Below are 16,805 nucleotides of genomic sequence, written 5' to 3' on the forward strand. Positions count from 1 at the left end.
TTGTTGAAGATGCTATCTTTTTTCCATTGTGTGGTTTTGTCATCTTTGTCAAAAATAAGGTGTCCATAGGTGTGTGGGTTTATATATACTCATTTATAAGTGGATATTAGCCCTATAATACAGGATCACTATTTACAGACCTTAAGAAGCTAAACACTAAGGAGGACCCTGGGGAGGATGCTTAAATCTCATTCAGAATGGCAAATAGGATAGACACCAGAATTGGTGGAAGAGAGGGAACAGGATGGAAGCCTACTATAGAGGGTCCACTGAAAGGCTCCAACCAACAGGGGATCTAAGCAGATGCTGAGACTCAGGGCCAAACTTTGGGCAGAGCACAAGGAGTCTTATGGGATAAGAGGGGTGTGGGGAGAGAGGGACATGGAGGGAAGAGGAGCCCCATGAGGAGACCAACAAAGCTAAAGGATCTGAGCCCAGGACTTCATGCAGAGACGGACGATGTAACAACCGAGGACCATACATGGAGAGGACCTAGACCCTCTGCTCAGATGTGCCCAAATGGCAGATCAGTCTCCATGTGGATCTCTGAGTGAGGGGAGCAGGGGTTGCCTCTATCTTGAACTCAGTTGTCTGTTCTTTGATCACTCACCCCTGGTGAAGTGGCCTTGTCAGGCCATGGAGGAAGAGGATGCAGGCAGTCCTGATGAGACTTAACACGCTATGGGTAGAAGGCAATGGTGGAGAACTCCCCTTTTCAGGAGACTAGGCAAAGTAGGTCGGGGGAAGAGAGAAGGAGGATGGGACTTGGGGGGGGGGGGGCTGAGGGAGTGGGCTTCCTCCCAGATCTATAATGAATAAACTGGGAAGAAAAAATAAAACAAAAATTAAAATTTGTGTTTCTCTGCCATAATTGGTGTGTGTCTTGGCTCTCTTCCTCATTGTGTCTTCTTGAGTGAGACTTTCAGGATCAAGCAATCCACGGACTAAAAACAAAAACAAAATCATTCCACCCCCAGTGGATGTCCCTGAAAACACAGGAAGGTCAAGTATAATTCCAGGAGAGGAGACATTGGCGATGAACCCAGCGGCTCTAGGAGTACGTGGACATTTGTCATTGCACGTGGTTATTCTGAATTAGAGTTATGTCACTTTCCCATACCAGACTACACACACACACACACACACACACACACACACACACACACACACACACACACACACACATTTAGGCTTTGCTGTGGGGCTTGGGAGAGGCTTTTTTTCTCTTGCTTTTTATGCTCAGAACTACGTTGGCTCAGCAGCAAACACACAAGACCTGGTGCTTATAAAAATCAGCACAGCATCCATCCCAATGATCATCTGATCTAAAGGCTGTGTGGCTGCCAGAACTCCAGCACACTATTTGGGTAGTAAGAACTTGAGGCGGGTAACCACAAGGAAGTAGGGAGGCTGCGGACTGCAGAACTGACCCTAACTCCATTTAGACTGGGGATGGCGGGTCTTCATTCTACTCTTCCTTCTTCACTTGCCTTTTTCAAACAGAAAGGGAAAGTCTCACAGTTGCACTGAACTTGTTACCTGCAAGTCAAGTCTTCTTTGGCGCCTCTGGTTTCTCAGACAAAAAGAGATTTTTGAAATCTGTCACTCACCAAGAAAAAATGTATAGTATCTAAGACTAAACTAAGATACTCAAAATTCACCAGGATAGGTGGTCACTTAACTAATTTGTCAAGGACTGTATCATTCTTTAAATCATATCCTCTGACAATATAAAGAATAATTTCAAAATTAAGTCAGTGAGTCAGAGAGGAGCCATATTGATCTGGGAAAGAATTTTTGTAATAGGCACATCATCTTATGTACTTTTAAAATATTTTCATAAAGAGGGGGTATTTAAACTTTTTTTTTCTTACATTTCTTTTTTTTTAAATCTTTTATTTATTTTTTATTAATTACACTTTATTCATTTTGTATCCCCCCATAAGCCCCTCCCTCCTCCCCTGCCAATCCCACCCTCCCTCCCCTTTCTGCATGCATGCCACTCCCCAAGTCCACTGATAGGGGAAGTCCTCCTCTCCTTCTTTCTGATCTTAGTCTATCAGTTCTCATCAAAAGTGGCTGCATTGTCCTCTACTGTGGCCTGGTAAGGCTGCTCTCCCCTCAGGGGGAGGTGATCAACGAGCAGGCCAATCAGATTATGTCAGAGGTAGTCCCTCTTCCCATTACTATGTAACCCACTTGGACACTGAACTGCCATGGGCTACACCTGTGCAGGGGTTCCAGGTCATCTCCACAAATAGTCCTTGGTTGGAGTATGAGTCTCTGGGAAGTTCCCTGTGTTCAAATTATCTTGTTCTGTTGCTCTGCTTGTGGAGTTCCCGTTCCCTCCAGCTCTTACTATTTCCCACTTCTTACATAAAATTCCATTCACTCTGCCCATCAGTTGGCCATCAGGCTCAGCATCTGCTTTGACAGTCTATACTGCAGAAGCTTTCAGAGGCCCTCTGTGGCAGGTTTCAAGGTTGTTTCCTGTTTTCTTCTGGCTTTCAGAGGCCCTCTGTAGCGGGTTCCGAGGTTGTTTCCTATTTTCGTTTTCTTCTGATGTCCATCCTCTTTGCCTTTCAGGATGGGGATTGAACATTTTAGTTAGGGTCCTCTCTTTTGCTTAGTTTGTTTAGATGTACAGCTTTTAGTGGGTTTATTCTATATTGTATGTTTATATGAGTGAGTATATACCGTGAGTGTCTTTTTGCTTCTGGGTCAACTCACTCAGGATGATCCTTTCCAGGTCCCACCATTTACCTGCAAATTTCATGATTTCCTTATTTTTCATTGCTGAATAATACTCCATTGTATAGATGTACCACAGTTTCTGCATCCATTCTTCAGTTGAGGGGCATCTGGGTTGTTTCCAGCTTCTGGCTATTACAAATAAAGCTGCTACAAACATGGTTGAACAAATGTCCTTGTTGTGTACTTGCGCCTCTTTTGGGTATATGCCTAGGAGTGATATGGCTGGATCTTGAGGAAGCGCTATTCCTAGTTGTCTGAGAAAGCGCCAGATTGATTTCCAGAGTGGTTGTACCAGTTTACATTCCCACCAGCAGTGGAGAAGGGTTCCCCTTTCTCCACAACCTCTCCAGCATGTGTTGTCCCTTGAGATTTTCATCTTGGCCATTCTGATGGGTGTAAGGTGAAATCTCAGGGTTGTTTTGATTTGCATTTCCCTAATGGCTAATGAGGTTGAGCATTTCTTTAAGTGCTTCTCTGCCATTCGATATTCCTCTGCAGAGAATTCTCTCTTTAGCTCTGTTCCCCATTTTTTAAGTGGATTACTTGGTTTGTTGCTTTTCAGCTTGTTTAGTTCTTTATATTTAGAGAACTATTCTTTTCCACTGACAGATGTTAAGTTGCCCCTTTAAAATAGACATTTTTGACTGTACCTGGAAAGCTTTTCAATTCTTTTCTCTCTCCTCACTTTCAGTCTTTTTTATTAACTTTTTATCTTGAAATAGTTTCAGACTAACAAAATATGCAAAAGTAGTAGTACAAGGCCTCTTTTGGAGGCCCTTCCATTCTTGGGGATTCCTCCCAGTCTTCCTTAACAAATCTGTAATGGCTGCAAATAAAATCAGTACAAAGACTATCTAGGGATCCTTCATCCAATCTCAAATGGTAATGTCTTTCTTAATCCCAGTGTGGTTTTCAACAATGAGAAAGACACCATTAAAGCTTTTACCTACAAATGCGTATTATGGAATCATCACCATATGATGATTGTCACAATAATGCCCATTGTAAAGTGCAAGGTGTAAATAATGAATAAATTAGAAATGAATACATGTAGCCTACACATATACCAAAGAAGCCATACTGTAGACTTCTCAGTACATCCTAACTAGGGGTCTATCTGGGGATGTTAAGGTTGAACACTTGGATAAAGTGGCAGTGCCTGCTGATTGTTCTCATGATAAAATAGATCTGTTTAAGAAGGGGGAGGGAGGGTGGGACCAGAAGGGGAGGAGGGAGGGACTTATGGGGGGATACAAAGTGAATAAAGTGTAATTATTTAAAAAAAATGTTTAGCATTTCTTTTTTTTAGATATGTTTAGATATGTTTAGCATTTCACTTGGTCAATATCCTGTGGAGAAATACTTTAGGACTATGCATATAACCTCCTTTTCTTATATATTGGCCAATTGTCATCTCTAGCTGGTAATTTTTCTACTCTCTAACTTCTCTGACATTCGTTAACTGGAATTCTCCTTGCAAGAAGAGCCTCATTTATTATTTAATTATTTTTATGTATTATGATGGAGTCATGAGTGTTTATTTTGTATGCTATTATTCATCATGGTTATTCTGTTGTTTCAAGTTCTTCAGGTTGGCTTGTATTTAATCATTAGGTGTCACTTTAAGCGTGACTCCTGTGTTCTTTGAATTTGAGGCCTCCATCATTTGGGAGGATTTTTTTTGGGGGGGGTCATTTGTTTGCTTGTTTTTTTTTTAATAACATCATGCATCCTAAGTTAATCTTATTCTTCCCTGCTCCAACACAGAAATCAGTAATTTTTTTCAAAGATCCTTGATTTCTTTTATTACAGAATGGTATTTAGTATTTAGAAGGTAATGTCAATGCTTGCTATGCTAATGGATGCTGGAATTATTACTCCCCAGTTTCTCATCAAACAAAGCTATCAAAAAGATGTTTACAAAAGCATGTGTACATATACGCAATCTCTCTCACTGTGTACATACATATCTTATCATCTATCATCTATCTATCTATCTATCTATCTATCTATCTATCTATCTATCTATCATCTATCTATCTATCTACCTAGCATCTATCTAGCATCTACCATCTATCTACCTACCTAGCATCTATCTAGCATCTACCATCTATCTATCTGTATGTCTGTCTGTCTGTCTTTGTGTCTATATATCTCAGTCCTGGGGTTGAAATCTGGGTTTTGTGCATTCTAGGCCAGCGTTTTACCACTGAGATACACTCACAGACACTTCCAAATTTGTAATAATTCTTTGTGTGGTACTAATATTTTATGTGTGGATAGATTTACTTTGCAAATTTTAAAAAGTTTATCAACTGTCTTTGATTTTGCTTATGAACTTTTCTGCAATCCAGAAAAAAAACCCCAAAACTATTTCTGTTTAGTTGGATTTCTGTTTTCATAAAGTGTCTCTGAATTATGAGACATTGCTAAGAATTTTCACCTTACTTCCAGCCTCAAGAGAAATTTATTCATGTTTTCTCCCAGGAGTTTTAAGTTTTATATTTACATCTCAGTTTTATTTGGGCTCATGCTTAAATATGGAATGAAGTATGCTCTAAACTTATTTTGCTCTAACATCTATTGAATTACCCCAGACCCGTCCCTTAATTTGGTTTCTCCCAGTAAATTTGTGATTCTGCCTTTTATTATATATTGTTCTAAAGTTCCAAATGTGCTGGAATCTAGTTCTGAGTGTTCTGATGCACTCTCCAGGTCTGCTTATCCAGCCTTCCACCAGCACCATACTGTTTTAGTGACAATGACTTTGTAGTTTGCTTTAATGTTGGGTACAGCTGGCCTTTCCTGTGTTCTTTCTTTGTGATATTTTCTTGGCTGTTTTTGAAAGTTTTTGTTTGTTTCTCTACATGGTTTGAATGTGAATGTCTTTACTTCTACATAAAAGCTTTTATGGAATGGGTGTCATTGATGTACCCATTTAGAGAGAATCAACATTTATGAAATGAAGTCATGTTTCCCAATACCCAGAAACACTTTGGCCTTGGTTCAAGTTCAATTTACATCTCTCACAGTTGCTTTCTTCTCAGGTAGTTGTCTCAAGTTTACTTTTAAATATGCCCCTAAGTATTTAATCTTCTTCTTTGTTATTGTAAATACATGCTTTTCTAACATTGTCCTCTAATGAATTATATATATTCTAACTCTGTATGTAATATTTTAGTCTGATATCTTTCCAACTTATTTAATTGTTTGAATTCATACGTTTTCTTGAGTTGAACAAAAATAAATTATTGTGTTAGGCATTTAAACTTTGATTTATTTCTTATGGTAGTTAGGCAAGTCTGACTAAGACAAAGGAACACGTTTGCCAAGGTCACAAGGTATGAAATGGACAAACAAACTTTTAAATCAAGGTCCTTCAAGATTAATCACTCTGAATGGTCAAGGTCCAAGTTCTGTGAACTGCTCTGTTTCTTTCCACTAGCAAAAGAAAGGAAGCAAGCTGTTCCTTCTCTTGACTGACTTAAAGCTCTGTTTTACTTAGGGTTTCTTTTGCTGTGTGAAACACGTGGCATGGCAACCCTTGTGAAGGAAAACACTTAATTGGTGCTGGTTTATAGTTCAGGGGTTCAGTCCTTTATCATCATAGTGGGAAGCATGGGGGCACACAGGCCGACCTGGTGCTAGAGAGGTAGCTGAGAGTTCTACATCCAGACTGGCAGGCAGCAAGAAGAAAAAGTAACACTGGGTTTGGCCTAAGCATCTAAAACCTCAAAGCCCACCCCCAGGGACACACTTCCTCCAACAAGGCCACACCTCCTAATAATGTCCTTCCCTATGGGAGTTTGGGGGACATATCCAGGCAAAGCACCACAAGCCCCCGCATTAATTATGGGAACTGAATGGGAACATAAGTGGGAAAGCTGGATGAGGGGGTCCACTCCCTGAAGTGGACCAGAAAGCTGCTCAGTTATAACAAGAACTTCATACTGCCTGATAGGGATGTAAAATTAAACTTCCTGGCTGTAAAGCTAATAAAAGAACAGCTCTGGCTCACCAGGTAGCCTGTGTGAGCCTTAAGAATAAAAATGCCTCTGCCCTGCTTGTCTGAGGTGTTCAAGGGATCCACCTTGACCCCGAGTTCAGGCAGTTCTTCCCCATGGCTGCACTTTACTCTAGCACTGAGCTTACCATGTTGTATTTACTCACGCCACATAAAATCTTGAGAGAAGAGCCTAACAGGCAATTCCGGGTTATAGATCCTGTATCAAATTCGTCACTTAGTGAGCATTTAATGTGTGTTTGTTGAGTGGTTGATGAACCCATATTGTTTTTCAGACTCTTGGAATAGTATTACCCGTGTTATACATGTGAACGCGTCAGTCTCTTTTACTTCTAAAATGAGATTTTAAAATTATCTTTTAAAAAAAAATTATCTTTTGGAGTACCTTACCTTTTTTTTTTTTTTTTTTTTTTTTTAGATTCACAATATTTAACAGGTTGTTAGGTGAATTGTGTGGCTATTTAATAAACATTTGCTCAAATGTTTTGAAATTTTATGCAGATTTCTCCTAGTCTCAATGAGTTGTTTATATGGGGTTTAAACAAGTTGGGGTAAAGAAACTCACACACACACACACACACACACACACACACATAAACACACACACACATACATACATATATACCTACACACATATACACACACACACACACACACACATCTACACACATATATACTCTAGATTTGTTGATCCAGCCAATACATTTCTGGTTTTGATTGTAGCAGTTATAATAGGAGTTCAAGAAGGCAAGAAGAGCTTCAGGATATCATCTACCTATTGTCCTTCTCACTGAGTTTCTGAGATGAATGTAATGATGCTTCAATGGATACTAATGAGCCTATGTCCTTTGTGACTGATTTGCTGTATACACACACCAGGCAATAAAGCATTCATTTAGTCCATCATTTTGTATTGTTCCCTCTCCCAAGGCCATGGCTCTCTTCTGAAAATGGCAAGGAAATGGTCACTACATGAAAGTGTAGCTGAATTTCTCTTCAGCCCCTAGGACTTCCCAGCTCAGCTTATGTGCTGCATCTCTGCTTTAATGGGGGAATACCTGAATCTATGGAATGTATCTCAGTGCTTGGGAGGTTAAAATATACCCATACATCATCATGATGGTGTGTTTGGCAGAAATCTGTGGCACCAGTCATCAACTCTAAGAAGAGGAGGAGGAGGAGGAGGAGGAGGAGGAGGAGGAGGAGGAGGAGGAAAAGCTTTCCATTGTTAAGAACCCCTGCCCAAACTGGAAAGGATGAAAGTATGCATGTGTTAAGAGACAGTGTCTCTCACATGGCACTGGAGAAGCACAAAACAGTAGTGTTAAATCTTGTGTAGTTTGAAGTCTATATATTATGCAATAGGATCAAAAAAAAAAGTTTGGCACCTCTTAAAGCATTATTGCAACACTGTTTGTGCTGGTTACTTTTATGTCAATTTGATACAAGCTGGAATCATTTAAGGGACCTAAATTGAGAAAATGACCTCACCATATTGGTCTATGGGAAGCCTGTGTGCATTTTCTGAATGAGGGCTTAGTGTGGTTGGGCCCAGTCCGTTGTGAGTGGTGCTACCCTGGGTGAGTGGTCCTGGTGGGTATAAGAAAGCAGGCTGCATAAGCCATGGGATGCAAGCCAGTAAGCAGCACTCCTCCGTGGCCTCTGCTTTAATCCCTGCCTCCAGGTTACTGCCTTGAGTTCCTGCCCTGACTGCCCTTCATGATAGACTGTGATCAGGACATGTAAGCTGAAACAAAAACCCTTTCCTCCACATGCTGTGTTTGGTCGTGGTGTTTTATCCCAACCATGGAAGTCCTAGGACAGTGATAAGCATAGAAGAACATTGAGAACCACCCAAGTGACTGGAACAAGATAAAGAACGGATGCATCTTGGAATAAGCATTGACTATCTATGGCACCATAGAGAAGTGAAAATAAGTAAATAAAAATTGAGTGTACCTGCAAGGACAACTAACAAAAACTTGACATTGAACGGTCAAAGCACGATATGAAGGTATGTGCGAGGTATGAGGCTACTCCAACAAGGCTTAGAAACAGTTCCTATTACTGTGACTTGTGTGTATCTGAAGAACATAAATACAGAAACAGGGGAGTGATATACGTATATCCAATTCTCTCTAGCGAAGAAACCTGGAGAAAGAGAATGGGGTCAATAGGTGGTGTACAACAAGCTTAAACCTTATCATTTTATTTCTTATTAAAATGTACAGTGAGCATGAGAGCATGTTAGTAATAATGCTAGGTGGGTATTTTGCCTAACCCTGTGGTCAGCCCTGGATACTGCATGAAGGAGAAACACTAAATGGACTCAGTAGGGAGTATGTGTGTGTGTGTGTGTGTGTGTGTGTGTGTGTGTGTGTAAAACAATAATAATTAAAGAAGTTACTAATTGGGAGGAGTTGGGCGGAAGGAGAAGTGGAGTAATAAAGATGCATTGCTCATCTATGAGGTTCTCAAAAATAATTAAATAAAAAATAAGGCCAGATGATAAATTCATGAAAAAATACTTATTCTATTCTAAATCCCATTGTTTTTCTGTGTTTGAAGTTTGTGTCTAGAAGAACAAAAAGATCAACAATGACAACGGGGAAAAAAAAAAAAAAACCTTCTCAGGTCCTAGCAGAGCCCAGGAAAGGCAGGACTGGAATCCCAGGATTGGAGTCCCAGCTGGTCTGGGTCCAGGGTCCATGATAATTTGTCCCATTTCCCACATCAGGAGACATATCTGACCTCCTTCTCCCTTGTCCCCCCAGTGAACCCTGCAGGAGTGACTTTCTCTTGCCATATCTGCCAACTATATCACCTTCTTTATGTTTCTATTATCCCCAAGGCTCATTTGCTGCCATATGGAATATTGCTCAGTGCGTCATTGACTTTTAAGTAAATGTTTTGTGTGAATGTAGGAAATGAGAATGGGACAACTAGGAGTCCAAGAAATACTGTAATAAAGAACTAATGAAAGAACCAGAAAGCTGGCATTAGAGTGTAAAAAGAAAAGAAAGTATGTTGGAGATGATTTCACAGCTTCTAGGACAGGGCACAGAATAAAATTTGAAGAAGTCAGGTGGCGTGAGCATGGCTGGAATGTGAGGTTTACTGTGTGCTATGCACATTCACAAGCATTGCGGGTGCTAACTCATGATCCTCTTCCTGAAGGCCTGTGAAAGATGTGCTATTATTATCGCACTTACAAGCGTGACATGCAAGGGAAACAGGCTAAGTAACTAGGGGTTTGAACCCTGAAAACATGTTTCTGAGTCCATGTTGTCATTGTAGCAGGGACTAAGAAGACAGAGACTGAATAAAGGTGCTCTAACCTCTTTTCAAAATACAGATGATGGTGAAACCTTAAGGTAAGCATGTCCTGGGCCTTTCCTAAGGCTCAGCACAGAGATACAGACTAAGGAACTCTGATGATCAAGCGAGGCCAGGCAGTGTGCCCACATCAGCCATGGGGAATCAGGGAGGGCCTTGACTATAGCGAAGTCAGAAATAAATGTAAGAGATGAGAAATCGGTCTGCTCTCTTGGGTTCTAGGGCAGCATCTCTAAATTGCAACCATTGGTCTTGTCTAAATTCTGTATAATTGACATCTGAAATGCTACTACTCCTGCTTTAATTATCATTTTCTATGGGAAAGAGGGGGTTTTTGTTGTTGTTGGTTTTGAGAATTTTTCCTATGCAGTTCATTGGAGCCTAGTAGGGGTTTAAAAGAATAAATGTGTAAGGAACAGACACAGTGTCATTGCTGGGATAATCATCTGAAAAGATGACCCAGGAGCCTGAGTTGGCCGGAACAAGATAGACCCTGGGAAACTGAGTGACTCAGAGGAGAGAATGAGGTCAGGGAGCAGAGAGCAGAAGGTAGGAAGCTGCAAGTTTGCTGGTTGGTGGATAGTGTCAATCTGCCTGTCAGCCAGTAACTACGACTCTTCTACAAGCAGCCACCACGACCCGATTTTTTTAAGGCAAGAGAAGACAGCTTTGCCACACTTCCAAAAGCTTTTCCATCCTGCCCATCTTTGTGCACCTCCCAATATCTCATGGTTCCCCGTGATCCACTCCTCCTCTCTGATGTCTTGGGTTCTACCCACTTCTGAGCCCCAGCTGCCATCTCTGCAAACCACAGACACTTGCCCAATGTCCCCCTTCTCAGGACCAGCTTAGAGGGTCAGCTGCTGCCTGTTGGTACTATCTTTTATGCTGGGTTTTCCTAAAACCCAAGTGCAAACACGTCATGAGATAATCATGAAAGGTTGTGTGAGATAATCATACATTGTCATGTGACCAACTGATCAGACCACATAAGAGAGATCAAGGAGAATGAGATGCTGGTGGAGACAGGGTTTGTAATGTAAAAAATAAAATAAAGTAAAATTAATAAAAAAAATCAAGCATGCTTTCCAAATGCTAATACGTAAAAAGTTTCTAGAAAAGGATTAGGTTTACTTTTGTACTAGAAGACAATCCAGAGTGTTTAGGTTTGTCAGTATAAACAATATAAAACTAATCATTAATATTTACCATTGACTCACTGCTATGGGTATTCATATTGGGGTTTTAGAACCATTTCAGACTAGTGAATGTCATAGAGACCTGTGTGAACCCGGAAAAGATGGCTTTTTGCCACGTAGCCCTTTCATCAGCCAATTTGAGAACTTACTCTAAGGATATTGATTTGAATTTAACTTCAATTTTCTAAACAAAAAGTTTATGTAATTTACCTTAATTTGGCATATGGATTGGAAAAATAGAACAGAGCAAAAACAAACAAAAGGCCACTTCCTGGAGCTAATTCTATAGTATTACCAGAAATTACCAAATTTCCCATTATTAAAAAGATTAGTTGGTTATGGAAGACCTATGGTGTGAGACTTACAAGGCATCTCTAACTAAATCCTTTTGCAACAAGTTTCCCTGGGACCATTTCACTAGAAAAGTTTAACCAAAGCTTACTATGAACTCGAGCCCAGCTGGATGGAGGCTCTATTTCCAGCTGGTTCTGAAATCTGAACCATGCTTCCAGAAACAAGCACATCTTTTGAGCAATTCCTTCCCCTAAACTGAGTTAGGACATCCTCTCCCTTCAGCCCCTTCCCACTTGATCCAATCCTTTCTGTTTCCTCTCCACCTCACCTCCTCTCAGAAGCATGACAAACAACACTTCCTTGCAGCCAGTTGTCCCAATTCCACCAACAGTAACGATAACTTTAAAGAACACACATTTGTCTCTTTTAAAAACCGCACTTTGCAAAAGGCCCTGTCAAGGCAAAAGCGTTCTCACCCTGTTGGTGCTAGTCCACGGTGTTATCTGTCTCCCAGGCTCGTTCCTTCACAGATGACTGCACTTTTTGTTGGCGTTTCTCTGTAAAGAAAGAATGTTCAAGACCTCTTTAAAAGTCAGAAAAGCTACCTGAGTTTGCAGACAGCTTCCTGTGGGGGTCAGGGCTTGCAGAGTGAACTATTGCCTGTTGCCCATAACATGGGCAAGGTGTTTGAAAAAACAGGAAGCACCTGTCAATGTGTGACTTTATTCCTGGAAGCAGAGAGCTAGCTCACTCTGAGGAGCTTCTAGATGCCTCTCACTGCTTCCCTTGTGAGCATTCTCTGAGACTGACTGGGGGCCAAGGAGAGACTTGTGACCGGCAGGATTATTTGGAGATGATGGTACAGGGATGAGAATGACAGATATTCCTAGCTTTTCTGTAGAGATTGGTATGTGTAGAAATGATGCTGAGTGATAATTGCAATGGGAAAACTCCAAGCAAATGAGAAGTGGAGATAACATGTCTGTTATGATTGTAGTTTCCTGTAATAGGAACATGCTTTCATTAATTGATTAGTTTATTCAATGGCCATGGCCTGTGCCAAGCAGTAAGGGAGATCTTAGGGACATACTGGGGATAGCACAAATATGATGCACCCCTCTACCCCATTTTGGTCTTAAAATTTCTTAGAACAAGATGTCATGTTTCAATTATGCATGTTGGATGGTTCTTAAAATATTTACTGATTTTTACTTTGCTTAGTATGTTTATGGGAGGGGGTGTGTACTTGCTCATTCAGAGGTCAGAGGACAACGTGCAGGATTCAGTTTTCTCCTTCCATCAGGTGGGTCCAAGGGAATCAAACTGAAATCATCAGTCTTGGCAGTAAACATCTTCACTCACTGAGCTATCTCAGCCCTTTAAATTTTTATTTTTTTTAATTCGTGCCTATGCCTGTATGATTTAGTAATGCACTTAATAGAAACGTCACTGAGAGAAGCCCGTTCCCTCCTTAACTTTGAAAGTTCTAAGCTCTCTGAGGTAGCTTGGAGGCGATGGAATGTGCTGGCAACATCTAGCCCATGCCCTGTTAGTTAATTAGATTAACCAGACTTCTTGACTAGACACACCACATGTAACTGCTACCATGCAAATACACATGTGGCCACAGAGAAATGGATTACAGATTCTCAAAGAAATATTACCTACCACGTTGGTTTGCATATTTTTCGTAGCTAGCTGGGCGTTGAAGCCATGTGGATGACACAGGTAAATAATGCAGTTCTCGCCCTCATATAGGTGGGGTATAAAAACAATATACGTGTTTACCAAGTCTTTACCAAGACATTCTGCTTCCGGAGACTTTAGTTTCTTCATTTAAAAATGAGAATCTGAGCCTGGCACAGTGGTACATGCTTGTAAACCCAGCACTTGGGGAGGAAGAGGTAGGTTGTTCTCTGTGATTTCCAGACAAATTGAGTCCAAGACAACCCTGTCTCAAAAAAACAAAGAGAGAGAGAGAGAGGAAGAGAGAGAGAGAGTGAGAAAGTGGGTGAAGTAATCCTCCATATCCTTCCAACATGTGATTTTTTTTGACATTTTAGGCAAAATTTCTTTTCCATTTTCTATGGAAATACAAGCCTCAGAAATCGCCAGTGAAGGAGGTCATAAAAGTGACTCCTTGGGGGAAAACCTGAAGATCCTTGATTTCCTCAAGTGTCTAAACAAGACACTGAGGGTGGAAAAGTGATTATGAAGAATTAGGAGAAGAAAAGCTTTCAGCACTTTCTCTTGCTCATCCCCAGATACAAAGTGCTTTGAAAGTGCAGAACAGCCAGCCAGAGCTCTTGAGAAGTGACCTTTCTGTGAGAGCCAACATTGCTATGCTGGATAAGGTTTCAAAACTTGTTTACATAGAAGGTTTTTTTTTTCCCACTTGTATATTAAGCAACACCTCTAAGTGAGTCCTTGAATCTGGTCACTCTCCTCAACCTGAATAACTACTTCCTGCATGATCACCATGGCAAAGCTTTCTGGATTATAGACAGTCTAACTGATCACTGCTCCTACCCTGCTCACACACTGTTCTTCATAGTCAGGCAGAGGAAACCCTCGGGTACCAAATAAGGCCCTCCTGTCTATCAGAGGGTTGGGAGTCCTGAAGGGCACTCCATACACGGCATGCACCTCAAAGAGAATGAGATAAAAAGACACATCTCTTGTGACTTAGAGTGCCTGTGCCAGGATGGAAAGACTTGTTTTCGTAAGAAGATTTCAAAGAAGATGTTATCCGGATAAAGTCCTGGAGAGATCAGGGATACAAGACACTAACTTAAACATAGTAAAGGCAATATACAGCAAGCCTTAGCCAACATCAAACTGAATGGAGAGAAACTTAAGCAATCCCACTGAAATCAGGGACAAGGCAGGGCTGCCCACTCTCTCCATATCTCTTCAACATAGTTCTTGAAGTCCTAGCTAGAGCAATAAGACATTAAAGGAGACCAAGGGGATTCAGTTCAGAAAGGAAGAAGTCAAAGTGTCACTATTTGCAGATGATATGAAAATATACATGAGTGACTGCAAAAATTCTACCAGGGAACTTCTACAACTGTTAAACACCTTCCACAAAGTGGCTGGATACAAAATTAGCTAAAACAAAACAAAACAAAACAAAACAGTAGCCCTTCTGTATACAAAAGACAAATGGGCTGAGAAAGAAATTAGGGAAACAACACCCTTCATTATAGCCACAAAGGACATAAAGTACCTTGGTGTCACTCTAACCAAGCAAGTCAAAGACTTGTATAAAAAAAAAAAAAACTTCAAGTCTCTGAAGAAAGAAATAGAAGAAGATATCAGAAGATGGAAAGATCTTCCATGCTCATGGCTTGGCAGGATTAAAATAGTAAAAATGGCCATCTAACCAAAAGCAATCTGGAGATTCAATGCAATTCCTGTCAAATTACCAACACAATTCTTTACAGATGTTGAAAGAAAAATTCTCAACTTCATATGGAATAACAAGAGACCCAGAATCGCTAAAACAATCCTCTACAATAAAAGGTCTTCTGGAGGTATATCCATCCCTGATCTCAAGCTGTACTATAGAAAGACAGTAATAAAAACTACATGCTAATGGCATAGAAGCCAGCTGGTGGATCAATGGAATCAAAGACCTAGAAATAAACCCACACACTTATGTACACATGATTTTTTTTACAAAGATGCCAAAACCATATAATGGAGAAAAGATTGCATCTTCAACAAATGGTGCTGGTCTAACTGGATGTCTGCATGTAGAAAAATGCAAATAAATCCATGTTTATCACCCTGCACAAAACTAAAGTCTAAGTGGATCAAAGACCTCGACACAAAATCAGTCATTTTTTCTTCTAAACCTGTTAGAAGAAAAAGTGGGGAAAAGCCTTGATCTCATTGGCACAGGAGACAACTTCCTGAACAGAACTCCAACAGCACAGGCTCTAAGATCAACAATCAATAAATGGGACCTCATGAAACTGAGAAGTTTCTGTAAAGCAAAAGACACTGTTATCAGACCAAAAAGACAGCCTACAGACTGGGAAAGAATCTTCACCAACCCTATATCTGACAGAGGGCTAATATCCAGTGTATATAAAGAACTCAAGAAGTTAAAAAAGAAATTTTATTTCTTTTTTAATTAAAAATGGAGTACAGAGCTAAACAGAGAATTCTCAATAGAGGAATATCGAATGGCAGAGAAATGCTTAAAGAACTGCTCAATGTCCTTAATCATCAGGGAAATGCAAGTAAAACCGACCTTGAGATTTCACATTACACCCATCAGAATGGCGAAGATCAAAATCTCAAGTGACAATGCATGCTGGAGAGGTTGTGGAGAAAGGGGAACCCTCCTCTGTTGCTGGTGGGAATGTAAACTTGTACAACTGCTTTGGAAATCAGTCTGGCGCTTTCTCAGACAGTAAGGAATAGTGCCACCTCAAGGTCCAGCTATACCACTCCTAGGCATATATCCAAATGATGCACAAGTATACAACAAAGACATTTGTTCAAACATATTCGTAGCAGTTTTATTGGTAATAGCCAGAATCTGGGAAGAACCCTTAGTTGACGAATGCATATAGAAATTGTGGTACACAATGGAATTCTACCCGGCAATTAAAAACAAGGAAATCATGAAATTTGCAGGCAAATGGTAGGATCTAGAAAAGATCATCCTGAGTGAGGTATCCCAGAAGCAGAAAGACACACATGGTGTATACTCACTTATAAGTGGATATTAGACAGATAATATAGGATAATCGTACTAAAATCTGTACACCTAAAGAGGCTAAGCAAAAAGGAGGACCCTGGGTAAGATGCTCAATCCTCATCCAGAAATGCAAAGAGGATGGACATCAGAAGAGGAAAAAAAACAGGCAACAGGACAGGAGTCTACCACAGAGGGCCTCTGAGAGACTCTACCCAGCAGTGTATCAAAGCAGATGCTGCGACTCATAGCCAAACTTTGGGCAGAGTGCAGGGAATCTTATGAAAGAAGGGAGAGATAGAAAGACCTGGAGGGGACAGGAACTCCACAAGGAGAAAAAGAAAAAAAAATCTGGGCACAGGGGTCTTTTCTGAGACTGATACTCCAACTATTCATGGAGATAACCTAGAACCCCTGCACAGATGTAGCCCATGGCAGCTCAGTGTCCAAGTGGGTTCCCTAGTAATGGGAACAGGGACTGTCTCTG

This window comes from Psammomys obesus, unplaced genomic scaffold (genome assembly GCF_907164565.1).
Source record: "Psammomys obesus unplaced genomic scaffold, mPsaObe1.curated_primary_1811, whole genome shotgun sequence".
In the NCBI taxonomy this organism is placed as follows: Eukaryota; Metazoa; Chordata; class Mammalia; order Rodentia; family Muridae; genus Psammomys; species Psammomys obesus.